Consider the following 13,701-nt stretch of genomic DNA (forward strand, 5'->3'; position numbering starts at 1 on the left):
GCTGGAAGGGGCAAAAATGGCACAGTTTTTCTGCCTGCCTTAAAGTAGGCTCAGTTGTTCCTGTCAATCCTAAGAGATATTTGTATAACCTGTTCAGAATGATCTCCCACGTTGGCAGCTCCATGGCTTGCCTGCTCAGTGTACCCCTGTGTACCACAGCCCTCACAGGCTTCTCGCTCCTAGTATTTAACCTGAATTTTCCCTGCTAGAAGTTAAACACAATGCTCTTGTCTTGCCTTTCAGCGGGACAGAATAATTTCTTTCCCGTTTGCTGAATTACCCACCACAAGGGGTGATTCTGTGATGGCTGTGGTCTGTAAGCAACTCTGGACTACGAATAGTCTAGACTCTAGACTGTGAACAGAGACCGCGCGGAGAGAGACAGCGGCGGCGGTGAGTGCTGCGACTTGACATTTGAACCGGATGGAGACGGAGAGCGGGCCGCCCGCGGACGGAGAAGCCGAGGGAGAGCGGAGAGGCCCGAAAGGAGTCGGGAATCTCGCGAGGGCGCCGAGAGGCTACACGTGACGGGGGGCGGGGCCGGGCGAGGCGCGGCACATTTAACAGTGGCTTTAGCCGTAGCGCGTGGCGGGCGCGCGTGTAGGGATGTGAGCACGCAGAGCGCGCGGGAAGCGTCCGTCAGTGATCGGTCCCCGCCCGGCGCCAGACAAGACCGTGGTCCCTACGCCTGCAACGAGCACCACAAGGAGGAGTGTGAGGACTCGGACCGAGCTCCCGCGGAAACAAAGGCCAGGTAAATCAGGATGGAGGTGTAGGTGGCGATGAGGTAGCTGCCAGTAGTCCAAGGGCAATGAAGAGAGACTTTAGGGCCCTTGGGCAGCTGGTTGAGGGATCTGGAGCACAAGTTGTGTTCTCCTCTATCCCACCACTTGCAGGAATTGATGAGGGGATAAACAGGAAGAGCCAGCAGATTAGCTCCTGGCTCTGAGGCTGGTGTACTGGGAGGACTTTGGTTTTTTTGATCATGGGATGACCTACAGGACATTGGGCCTGCTGGCAACAGGTGGGGCAAGCCTTACCCAAGTCTTACTGGGGCAAGAATTAGCAGGGCTCATTGAAAGGTCTTTAAACTAGATTTGAAGGAGGATGGGGATGAACAGCATGGTGAGTAGGGCTCAAGAGGTGATTGTCCCCCTGTACTCGGCGCTGGTGAGGCCCCACCTTGAGTACTGTGTCTAGTTTTGGGCCCCCTACCATAAAAAAAGACATCGAGGTGCTGGAGCCAGTCCAGAAAAGGGCAACAAAAAGGGTGAGGGGTCTGGAGCACAAGTCTTATGAGGAGAGGCTGAGGGAGCTGGGGTTATTCAGCTGGGAGAAGAGGAGGCTGAGGGGAGACCTCCTTGCTCCCTACAACTACCTGAAAGGAGGTTGTGGAGTGGTGGGGGTTGGTCTCTTCCCTCAAGTCACAGGCGACAGGACTAGAGGAAATGGCCTCAAGTTATGCCAGGGGAGGTTCAGACTGCATATTAGGAAAAATTTTTTCACTGAAAGGGTTATCAGCCATTGGAATGGGCTGCCCAGGGAGGTGGTTGAGGCACCATCCCTGGAGGTGTTCAAAAGACAGGTTGATGTAGTGCTGGGAGATATGGTTTAGTAATGGTGTTGCTTTTTGTTTGTTGTGCGGGTGTCTATTTTTGTCAAAGTTAGGTTGATGGTTGTACAAGATGGTCTTTAAGGTCCCTTCCAACCTAGAAGATTCTGTGAAACCAGGATTACTAAAGAGGAGCCTGGGAGCAGATTACCAGTGCTGGTGGGTAAAAGCACGAGCAAGGTCTTGTGGCCTGTTGTCTCAGTAGAGGTGGGGGATGGTAACCCATGTGGTAGTGATGACATCAGGGACAGTGATAGGTTGGCAACCACAGTAGGGTCTGAGCACGGTCATGGGGGTATTGGGGCTCAGCACCCCATAAAAGTGGCAGGAAAATTAGCCCAGCTAAAGTGCATCTACACAAATGCATGCAGTGTGGGCAACAAACAGGAGGAGCTGGAGGCCATTGTACAGCAGGAAAAATTTCCCTTTACTTTGCACTGGTGAGGCCACAACTGGAATACTGCATCCACTCAACTGCAGAGTTGCACAGAATTTGATGTGGCACAACAAATTACTCCATGTAACTCAAGTCACATGAGCTCTGTAACACAAGATGTTACACATGGGTTGAGATAGAAATAGAATTGCTTGCCTTACCATGAAACTCACTGGTATACAGTAAAACTTGTTTTACTTCTCCTCGTAACCAGGTTAATGAAATTGAATGAGAAAACTAAATAAATGGACCAGAGAGAAAAAACAATTATTGAGCCTGGAGGTTATGGCCTCGCAAAAACACTACATGTCCTCATCTCTGGGAAAAATGAAGTCTTAGCAAGAGGAAAATGTTACAAATGCAGGGTCATGATGGAGAAACAAATTTTATCACTTGACTTTTGGGGTTTAGGATGACATGGTCATGACATCTTACACTGGTATATATATCAATCATTCCTCCACAGCACTGAAGGAGCTACAGGTTCCCCAGGGCAAGAGACATACAACTGTGTATCACAGGATATAAATGACATTTCACCCCATCTTTAGGAATGATTTCACCAAGAAGTTTCTCTAAACAGCACAATACCAATTTAGTGGCAAACTACTAAGATGCTTGGCAGCACAATACATACTGAAATTCCCCTGCAAGATTTTGAAAGACTGCTGATTTTTTCCCCTCTTCCTTTTCCAATAGGAAAAATTGTACATTTTTTCCTGTGCAAGTTGATCCAGCACAGCTGGAACTTTTCCTGTACCAAAGCATGCAATACCACCAACAAATCTTTATGACTGTATTATAAACTAATTGTTCTCTGTGACTGTGAGAAGAATGAGAAGACTATGCTCCAGATGCAAATACTTTTAGTGTAGTATTGATAGCACTCTCTCATTTGCCTGTAGTCACAGTGAATCAATCATATAGTTAAACTATATCCAGACAGCAAGATTATATTTACTACATTCCTGCTTAGACAGGTACTCCTTTTTCAAGGCAGGTGTTACAATACTCATCACAAAGGAGACAGCACTTGTCAACAAAGATTGCATAACTAAATCAGAAATATTATTTTATACATTCTTAGTTAAAATGGGTAGGTACTGCAGTAACTCATCTGTGCTGACGGATGCCTCCTGCTCTTTGTAGCAAATGAATTATTGGATTAATTCATACTGTAATAGGAGACCTACCTAAAGAAGGAGGGAGGATTAGGTTTTAAAGTGTAAAAGCTTCTGGTTTCAGTCACAGTCATATTATTAACTGCAAAATCAAGCTGTGTTTTCATCTAGGTGTTGGTCTAAGTTCCTCTCTGCTTAGATCACCAGGAACATATGAAACACAGCAGTTTCTTGATGAGAAGAAGATTACAGAGAAGAATAATGATAATTCCAGGAAAGCAATGCCCCTCCTGGGCTGAAAGCTGTGTAAGGCAGAGACCACATTACTGACCTGCAACTCTAATAGTTGCAATGAATATTGACTGTCCAAATGAATATCAATCATACAAATAATAGTCATAATATCTAGATTCTGTCATTATCTAGCTGCAACACAGTGAGGAAACATGACTACCAGAAAACAGAAAGAGCTATACTAAACAGATGATGTTACGGCTTGATAAAACATAGACATTTGTAACGATGCAAAGATCAATACATGTCTCCAAGAGTTTAATTCAGAGCTGCATATTTATGCAGAACACTAAGGATCAGCATTGTTTAGTCCAGTGTCAGGCATAGGTTGTGTAAACAGCTGCACAGAAAAAAAGCTGGGAGCAGCAAAACAAAACACCTGTCATTCAGTCCAGCCCAGTGCTAGCCATACATCAGTCATTCATTCACCTTCTCCTAGGGCAGGAGGATGAAATGCAGCAAAGACAGCAATGATTCAGTGCAGCACTGAGAAGCCCAACACTGCTTAGTTTCTCCTCCCCTGTTTGGCTGACTTATTAAAGATGGAGCAAAGGGTTTGCAAAAGGTGATACTTTTAATTTCCACAGCTCTGCCAACCACCATAATTAGTAAGATCCTTGTGAGCCCATTAGCTGTAGTTGCAAGGTATTTTATGCTCTTAGGGGGAAAGAGAGCTTTGCTTGGTCCCAGTGGGGAAGTATGGATAGACTTTAATGGAGAAAAGTGGACCACTAAATGGACAGCCTTTCCAAGAAGTTGTTTTAATTTCTTTCAACCAAGAGTAACATCTCTTTTTTTCTCCTCCTGTGTAGCGCTGAACAAATTCCAGTTAGTTTGGTTCATTGTTTAATCATAAGGCTTTTAACAAGTGAGGAGATGTTTCCTTGAAAATTATGCACCGGGGGAGTGGAGTGAGAATTTTTGCTGGGGGATATGTAACACATTGTATGTTTTGTGGGAGGAAAGGTAAACTATTGGAGGAGAATATGAAAGTCCAGATGAGTTGGAGTAACTTAAATTGCAGATCAGTATTTCTTCACATATGATCCAACACTTGTGAAGAAGGAAAAAATTCAAAATGTTTCTGTCTTGCTTTAACAGAACTGCTAACACACCAGAAAATAAGGAAAATATAAAAATAAAGGCTAAAAAAATAAGTAAAATAATACTTAATATATGACTGCAGAATACAGTCTAGTTGTTCTTACAGCTCTTTTAAGAAGTGTGGATCTAAAGAGACTCCCAACATGCCTTGGATTGTCTAAGGTAAATGATCTGATTTTTAAATTTTTAATTAATTAATCTGTCAGATATTCCTGAGAGATGACTAAGATCTGTCTCTCTAGCTGGAACTGAAGTTTAAGCACATATTTCATTGTTCGGTTCAGCAATGTCCTCTTTTGACTTTGAATGGTGACAAGAAACAACAAGAAAGACAAAAGCAAGAGAATTAACCAGATTATCTGAAATGTAAGACCAATAAAAAAGACAGAGATAAAGACTGTAAAGAGAAAAAACAGTCTTATTTACCTCACTAATGTTGTATTTCTTTCTGTAGACAAAATCAGAAATTATTTCAATATGATCTAATTTGAAACATACAGTCAAAATTTTTTTAAAAAAATGAAACAATCAAAACCTACTAATTGCTTTAAAAAAGTAAAATAAATTCAGGGCTTTGTTAATTTCAGAAAAAGAAACATACACAGGCTGCCTTATGCGTGGAGATTGTTTAGCTAGCTTATACAGAGGCCTCTGGAGTTAGACTCTCCCTGCATAATGGAAATAACCTAGAAATCAGACAATCCCTGAATCATTTCCCTGGATTATAGTTCAGAAACTGAAAACAACTTGAAATACTAGGATACCTAGAATGACCTTTGAAAACTCATTCCTTACAAGTTAAACAGATGGGTGTAGAAAACTTGTTATTTTGGAAAACATTAGTTTAAATCAATGCTTCAATAAAACGTTGCTTTTATAGCAAATTCTCATTTTCCAATGAAAATACACAGCATAACATTCCAGAAAAGCTCTCTGGCTGTAACAGAAACTGCTCTGTTTTCTCCAATATTTTCAAATATCAAAATGAGATGCAGAAAAAAAAATACCTAGAGCACAATGAAAACTATTTATTAGTCTGCTAGGAGAAAGGATATCTGTAGTTAGGGGGGAAAATAGCAGCTGTGTTTTTTTTAAAAATTAGCACAACTCTCATGCTAACACATACAAAAGGTCTGCCATGAAAATGGAGTTGGCATTTCTGGGCTTTTTCAATGTTTATACATGGTACCTACAAGCATACTTATGCACGATACTTTCTTGAGATGAAGCTTTAGTAAATATGTAATTTGCCCAATTTAGAACTAGAGATCTGTATAGAATTGGAATTTCCAGTGTATTGCTTCATTCTCAAGACTATGCTTTGCTTCTTTCCCTTCTTAGACAATCTCTAACGTGTTGTGCAAAAATGGAGGGAGGCCTTATTAATCAACAGCAAAGTACATTAAAGAAAACTGTCTAAGCACCTAAATAACTTGTTTATACAAATGATCTGCCCCGCTGTAAGTGATGAGGTCAAGAGTCCCATTTGTTGTGGTGTGCCATTTTATTGATGCGGCAGGATGCATTGGTAACTGTAATTTTGTCCCAGTCTGCTTTCTATTCCCCTAAAGAATAATCATTCTTGGGCTGTCAGATGCATCGAATATCCCAGTGCATGTTGCATGTTTGATAGAGCGCTACCTTGGTCATTAATCATGCATGGAGTTAAATTTCCTCTGTCAATACAATAATTCTGCAAGGACAAGAATGTGTTATCAATTTTTATTGTAGAAATGACAACAAAAAAGTGGGTCAGTGTGAGGTTGCTTTAAAGCAGTTTCTTAAAATTATACTGACTAGCTAAATTTCATAAATTTCATAATGGTTTAACTTTAAAATATATTCTATATCCTGCTTACATACAAAGTCTCTCTCTTTTTTTTTTTTTTTTTTTTTTTTTTTTTTCTTTTCCTGAAGTGCATCTCTTTCTCACAGTGCAATATCACTTCAGGGAGAAAAAGGATGATTTTAAACTTCATCCCATGTCAAGGTCATTGGCTACAGCAATTAAAAAAAAGCCTCCAGGGTCTTGCAGGTTTTGGAAAATATTTTAGAAAAACAACTATTTTGACAAGGATGCTTATAAACTCCCCAAACTTCCAGTAGTCATTCAGATTGTCAAACAGATGCAAAGACCAAAATAAAGCAATATGAAATATGTCAGGCATTTCAACTTTGCGTTCCTGTATTCACTTAGTGTAAGAGTCAAAAAGGTTATGAAAAATCAAATCAACTTCAATAACATCAAAACTCAACTTATAGAATTATGGATGATCAGTATTAACACAAAAAGATTTCCAAGGGAAGAGACCTCTTTGATCTAGCAGACAAAGGTATAATGAGATGCTATGGCTGGAAGCTGAGGGTAGATGTATTCAGAACATAAAAAAGGGAAACACTTTTAACGATGAATGTAATTAACCATTGGAACATTACACTTAGGAGCACAGTGGATTTTTCATCACTTGACATTTTGGAATCAGTAATTTTTGTAAAAGTAATGCATTAGTACACTTATAAGTTGTTATGAGCTTGATACAGGAATCACCCTGGTGGGAAGGAAAAAATAGGCAGATGTGGAGTATCCGTTAGAAGTCTGTTCATAGATACAGTATCCTGTTACTAATCAAATGCATTTTTTTTCCTTGTATGGTCTGCTTATTATACTGATGAGAACAACTGCCTTTTTTTTTTTTTCTTTCTCCCTATAATTAATACAACAACAGAAGAAGTGTTACTTCTATTTAAGGTATTTCATCATCAGTAGTTAAATTAAGGAACTGTGGTAAGGGATACAGTTATCTGTAGGAGAACTGTTCCATGACACCAAAACTAGCAACTGACATTTAGTACTGGTGATGATGATCACCAGTACGAGGGGAAGATCAGATCTGAGACAGATCAGGTGCACAGATCCATGGGACCTGATGAGATACATCAGAGGGTCCTGAGAGAACCGGAGGCTGAATTTGCTAAGCCACTATCCATCACATTTGAGAAGTCATGGCAGCCCATTGAAGTTGCTGCTGATTGGAAAAGGGGAAACATAACATCCATTTTTAAACAGGAAAAAACAAGAAGACCTAGGGAACTACAGGCTGGTCTGTCTCACTTCTGTGCCTGGCAAGAACATAGAGTAGATTGTCCTACAAACTATGCTAAGGGAGATGAAAAATAAAGAGGTGACTGGTGATAGAAAACATGGCTTCACTAAGGGCAAATCATGCCTGACAAATTTAGTGGCCTTCTGTGATAGTGTTACAGTGTGCAAAGCATTTGGCAGTGTCCTACATGATATCCTTATTTCTGAATTGGAGAGACACGGATCTGATGGATGGACTACTCTGTGTATAAGAACTGGATGGTTGTGCTTAAAGAGTTGCAGTCAATAGCTTGATGTCCAGGTGGACAGCAGTGATGCGTAGTGTCCCTCAGGGGTCAATACTGGGACAGACACTGTTTGACGTCTTTGTTGGCAACGTGGACAGTGGGACTGAGCGCACCCTCAGCAAGTTTGGCAACAACACTGAGCTGTGTGGTACAGTTGACACAGGGGGTTGGAACTCGGTGATCTTTAAGGTGCCTTCCAACCCAAACCATTCTATGATTCTATGTTACACAAACCTTAGAGGATGTGTTTTTGTTTCTAGTAGAGAGTAACTAGCTTGTAGGATATTTTTGGGAGGTAGGAACATTAGGAAATATGGTAAACATCATCTGCAGTAATTAAAATTAAGGAGTATGGATATTGTTTTAGAAAAATCACTTTGAAAAAGTGGATTTTTTTCTCAAAGAATGATTAACTAGTGAAATTCTTTGCCTCTGAAGACCCTCTCCTTATCCTCCTGTGGAAAATTTGAATATCTCAGCATGCAACTTTTTCATTTGCAGTTTGTGAAGTTATGCACAGAAGAAAATTCATGTGAAGTAAATCAAGCATTTATTCAGATGTTTATTCTTTCTTACATTCTCTCTACTTTTGCATTGAGATACTGTCCAATACTGAAGAAATCCCACAGTTTCAATCATAAAAAGGACAATTTAACCCTACCAGTAGTAGAACTCGTAGGTAAACAATAACAGTTTCATGTTTCCAGAAACAGAGGTTTTCAATATTCCCTAAAAGTTACAAGATAAGAAACAGATTAGGATCAAATGTGGAACTGCTTACTTGGGGAAAGATTTTTTGTTTTGCTTTGTTCTCAATTGCCCCTGTAAACTATTATTGGACCAGAAGAAGTATACGACAGGGTCACAGGCTTGAGTTGTTTTCTCTTGACATATTTCAGTTAATGTTTCTTTGAGTGGGAAAAATCTGAGTCTGCCAATCCCAGGGCTTAGCAAGATTAGATTTATGACTCTATTCTTTGCACTAGAAAGTGACCTTAATTCACATATTCTATTTATTTTAATAAATTGTATTATTTACCCCACCAAGTCAGTGTAGGATTTTTAAAATACTTATCCAAGCAGCCTGTACATACATACCACTGATATTTATCCTTGGACTGCTGTCAGAGAATGAGCAGTGTATGACTTGAACAATGAGTTTGGATTATGCAGTACTTATTGCTTTTGTATTTTATCTCTTTCATACAATAGACAGAACCTTTCATCTGTTATAAAGTATAATACTGTTTTCTCCACGTGATGGTATTACTGCCATACTAGATTTTTTTTCCTAACCTACCCTGTCATTTCTGGTTTTGAATCTTCCTTTATGCCTCTACACAACTTTCTGTGTTAATAGAACACAAATATTTTACTATTTTCTTGACGTCCCATGTTCTACTAATATTTTGAGAATGTCACACTCCATTTAAGTGTCAGGATGAAGACATCCAGTGTAATCTCTTCTTCCTCTAAGTACTTCTGACTTCTTTTTAGTCTGTATAATTCTATCTTTCAAGGAGCCTTTTGCAAACTAATGTTCTTAAGAACACTTTAGATTAAAACAGTGCATCTATGGCATTATAAAGAAATGAAACTGGCAGTGGGTGAATAGCTGGGGAAGCGAGATATTAGAAAGAAAGAGAAGTAATTTAACTACAGTAAAGCAGTCTAAAAGCTCATAGCTGAAATGTAGGATAATGAATCTAAAATGAGTAATATGTATTTCTTATAAGTGAGCTAAATTTTAGTTAGAGCTACCAGATTGATAGTTCTGAAGAATAAGTTCTCTGTGAAAAGGACACTAGGAATAGAAAAGTGCAAGTTTTTCTCCATCACTGGGTATTTGATCTGGTCTAGGGAGATCTTAGTAAAGGCAAAGTATGCAGTTAGTTTTCTGCATGCATTCAGCCTTTATCTTGGTGATTTGGATCTATCAGATATTGATCAGGAATGATCAATTAATTTCACATAGTCACCTTCAAGGTGTAATTGGTGATGCTTGTTTGCATCCTACTGCACAGATTCATGTTTCCTAGGAAATGCTAAGTCTTTGTCTAGGTACACAGAAACAGGAACAAAATGAATAATAACAATAATAATAATATAGGGCTTTATCAAGGAGGACCTCTGGGCAATAGCTTCTCAGTGTGACAAAAATGTGTGGTGATTATGTTAGAAAACCACAGTTTTACCTTTACCTATTAAATTTATTTACCATGCTTGGGTAAGACATTCCAAAGGGATCTATTGATGATAACACCTCCATCTTTAACTTTTCACAAAAAAAAAGTAAAAATGCCTGATATACGAAAATAACTTTCTGTCTATGAAAAACAGGAACAAGGTAAAGTACTGACAGTAATCACATTAAGGTACTTATATTTTTACAGTTTGAAACTGTGGGTAATTATTTCATTAAGATTAAAAACTGTGAGAGTTATTATTTAACATCGCAAAATTTGCCACTGTGAAAACTGTATGCAAAACTACAATTATATTTTATAAAACTTCCCAGAAAATAAGATTCAGTCTTATTGGAATATGTTTGTTTTTTCACATGACCCATCAGATTTGAGGTTGATAGAAATACTATTTTGGGAATAGTATTATTCATACATTTTCTTTCAGAAGAAAATGGAAGAGTTATTAAAGGGTTGATAGAAATAAGCTGAGGATTTGCAGGAAGTCATTGAACAAATCAGGCTTTAAAGAGGGGAATTAAGAGAAATTCTGTGCATGCTTAAAGACTGCAGACAGAAATTATCAATGAGTTCACCCCTTGATAAATAGAAGAGTTTTTTAATTCATTAAATAGTAAAAATAATTAGATTTTCACAAATATCTTGGGAGTCACTGTGATTTTTGGTGCCAAACTAATATGTTGTCAGGGATTAGGAGAGAAAGGTCCTTTTTTCTCTCTGGTACACAAGCCTGTTTCAGTGTAATTTAAACCATTTTAATGTGGACAGACTGAGTATGCGTTTTGGAAACATTTCAATCAGCAGTGGACAGCCCAATAATTTCTTGCATGAGACATAAAAAAAAAAATACTTCTCTTAGACCTCCTGGGCCACAGCTCTATGCAAGTAATTATTCTCTTGCCAAAAACATAAAATAAAGAACCTGAAGAAACACATAGAAAGCTAAAATTTTGCCCCTGTCTCCAGGGAACTAGATTGTCTCCAACAATATATTTGTTATTGTTTTTTATTACAACACTGACCCTGACTGATACTGGTATTCAACCTATATAGTAGATGTTATCCTATTCCTTCTATCCACAGCTTTCTACTTTTTACACTTCTGACCCTGGGAGCAGATGAACTGACATGCACTATAAACTGAGGTAAAAATATTTTTTTCTCTTAATTTTGCCCATCTCTTCCCTCAGAAAACAAAAATGATTCCTTAGATATTTTCTAATTATTGCAAGCAGTAGGTAACGAAGTCCAGATTCCTAATAAAGTCTTTGCTACATGAAATAAAGGTGATTCCATAAGGATGTAATAAATATATGTAATAAATTGTAAAACACCAAGACCAAAATTCCTGGCTTTGACATTTGTAGGATACTTATTTTATAAACCTTAAAGCAAATGGCTCCTTTGCTATTATTTCAGTTATAAAAGAACAATAATCTTTCAGTGAGAAAGAAGATGGCATAACCCTGCAGTTTGTAAATATCCATTAATGGAATTATAAGCTATTGTTCATTTTATTTATTCTGTTATACTCCTTCCTTCTGTTTTGGTAGGAAAAAGAGTCAATTTAACAATGCAAATTAATTTTACATTTACATAAAATCATTCACCAACATGATTTTTAATCCTAGAATTAAATATATCTTGCAGTTAGGAATGGCATGAAGTACATTTCTGTGTATAAATAGGTACTGTATAAGTTATTAACTACTTTATGAGTCAAAATAATCAAAAGCAATAAATTGGCACCAAGAGGTCTACACAGCAGACATATTTGATACCTCCTATCCTTGTATAACTTCTTTCACCGTGCAGTGCTTTGAGATTACTGCTCTTCATTTTACAAGTGAACTCATTTATTGCAGTTAGAAGAAATAGGACATGTAGAAAAAATATCATTTCCATCATACCAAGTAAAACAAAGTCAAGGTTTTGCCATTTAACGTATTCACTTTTTAGTTTCTTCCTAGCTATTAAGTGTTTTTTGTAGCAAATAGTCTGCAGAATTTATCACAGAGGTCGCTCTCTGCCTGTTAGCCGTTGGGAGGAGAGCAGTGATGATACTGCATGCCTGCATGTCATCTTGGGAGATAGTTAGGACATACAAGGGGTGATCTGGCCCAGGCACCCAGGAGCTAAGAAACACTTCTTGGTCTCCAGTGTAGGTATTCCCAATAAGAGAAGCAGTTGGGAATCAAGATGTATATTTTAAGATTGTTGGCAAAAAAAAGGAGAATGAGAAATTAAGTCCCCTACAACTGAACAAAAAGTGTCTCCTCGGTGACATTGCCAAAGGAAAAAAATTAAAAATCTAGTCTCCTGTACAGATACTGTTAGGTTAGTTCAGTGTGGAAACAATGAGAAAGTTTTTTAAAAAATTGTATAATTAATGGGTTTTGGTAACCTTTGTAGGTAGCTAAATTGAAATTAGCCCTAGAATTTGTGGAACTTATAATTTGAAATGTTTCTATTTCATAGAGTCATAGAACGTGTTAGGTTGGAAGGGACCTTTAAAGGTCATCTATTCCAACACCCCTGCAGTAAGCAGGGACGTCTTTAACTAGATCAGATTGCTCAGAACCTCATCAAGCCTGACCTTGAATGTCTCCAGGGACATGGCCTCCATCACCTCTCTGGGCAACCTGTTCCAGTGTTTCACCACCCTCATTGTAAAGAACTTCTTCATAATCTTCCTTCTTCATTTCCTTGTGTAGAAACAATTCATGTTCTAGATAATCTAAAAACAGTTAAAAGCTATAGGCAGGAATGTGCTGAATTGGACACACTTTAGCTTGTCGCATCCACAAAGTTAATCATAAAATTTTCTTCTGACTTGCAATCTTTGGTGCTTTGATTTTTTTTGTTAGTTTGTTTAGTTCCTCTAATTCAATGAATGCAGTGGAACCAGAAGCAAAAATCCTTACTATTTCACATTGTATACTGCAGGCCTACTTGTTTTTCCTAATATAAACACACGTATGTAGCATAAACAAGTTCAAAAATATATTTGTTCATACTGCTGTACCCACATTGGTGTAAATGCACAAGAGTCAGGACTACCACTTTATCTTTAGGAGGCATAGTAGGAAATGTCCTCCAGCCATCACAGATGTGCTCAACCAAAATTTGTCTCACTGTAAAAAAGATCGCTAAAGTGTATAAAATTTAGAGTGCCACTAACTTTCAACAGTTTGCCTAAAGATTTAAAATGTGTTTGCCAAAAAATATTAAGAATATTGAGAAAGTAAGACCTCAGCTTCTTGTATGCAAAGTCTATTCCATACACCACTATGGTTTATTGACTAGAAACATGGCAATAATGTATTTTGAACTCTCTGGTGGTACTGTGGGATGACTCTGAAAAAAAAATAATATAGTCTGGGTTAATTAGAAAAGTAGAGGAGCATTGGAATATGATATCATACTTAAGATAGTATCTACTTCAGACAACTTTATTCTCAAATGCAGTGACAAGGGAAAAGAATGGCTAAAACATGGAAGTTGAACTCTTTTCTCTTTTTCTCTTTATGGTTGGTAAGA

The 13,701-nt window shown here is 38.2% G+C and overlaps 1 long non-coding RNA gene across 1 annotated transcript in view; it reads left to right on the forward strand.

The window, feature by feature from the left end:
* Positions 1-608: 608 nt before the first annotated feature.
* Positions 609-13,701, forward strand: part of LOC106902917 — a 41,999-nt gene continuing 28,906 nt past the window's right edge. The window contains exons 1-2 of the long non-coding RNA XR_001414614.1: positions 609-754; positions 11,245-11,306. This is a non-coding gene — a long non-coding RNA (uncharacterized LOC106902917). The remainder of the gene's footprint in view (positions 755-11,244; positions 11,307-13,701) is intronic.

This window comes from Calidris pugnax, unplaced genomic scaffold, assembly GCF_001431845.1.
Source record: "Calidris pugnax isolate Ruff unplaced genomic scaffold, ASM143184v1 scaffold14, whole genome shotgun sequence".
Lineage (NCBI taxonomy): Eukaryota > Metazoa > Chordata > Aves > Charadriiformes > Scolopacidae > Calidris > Calidris pugnax.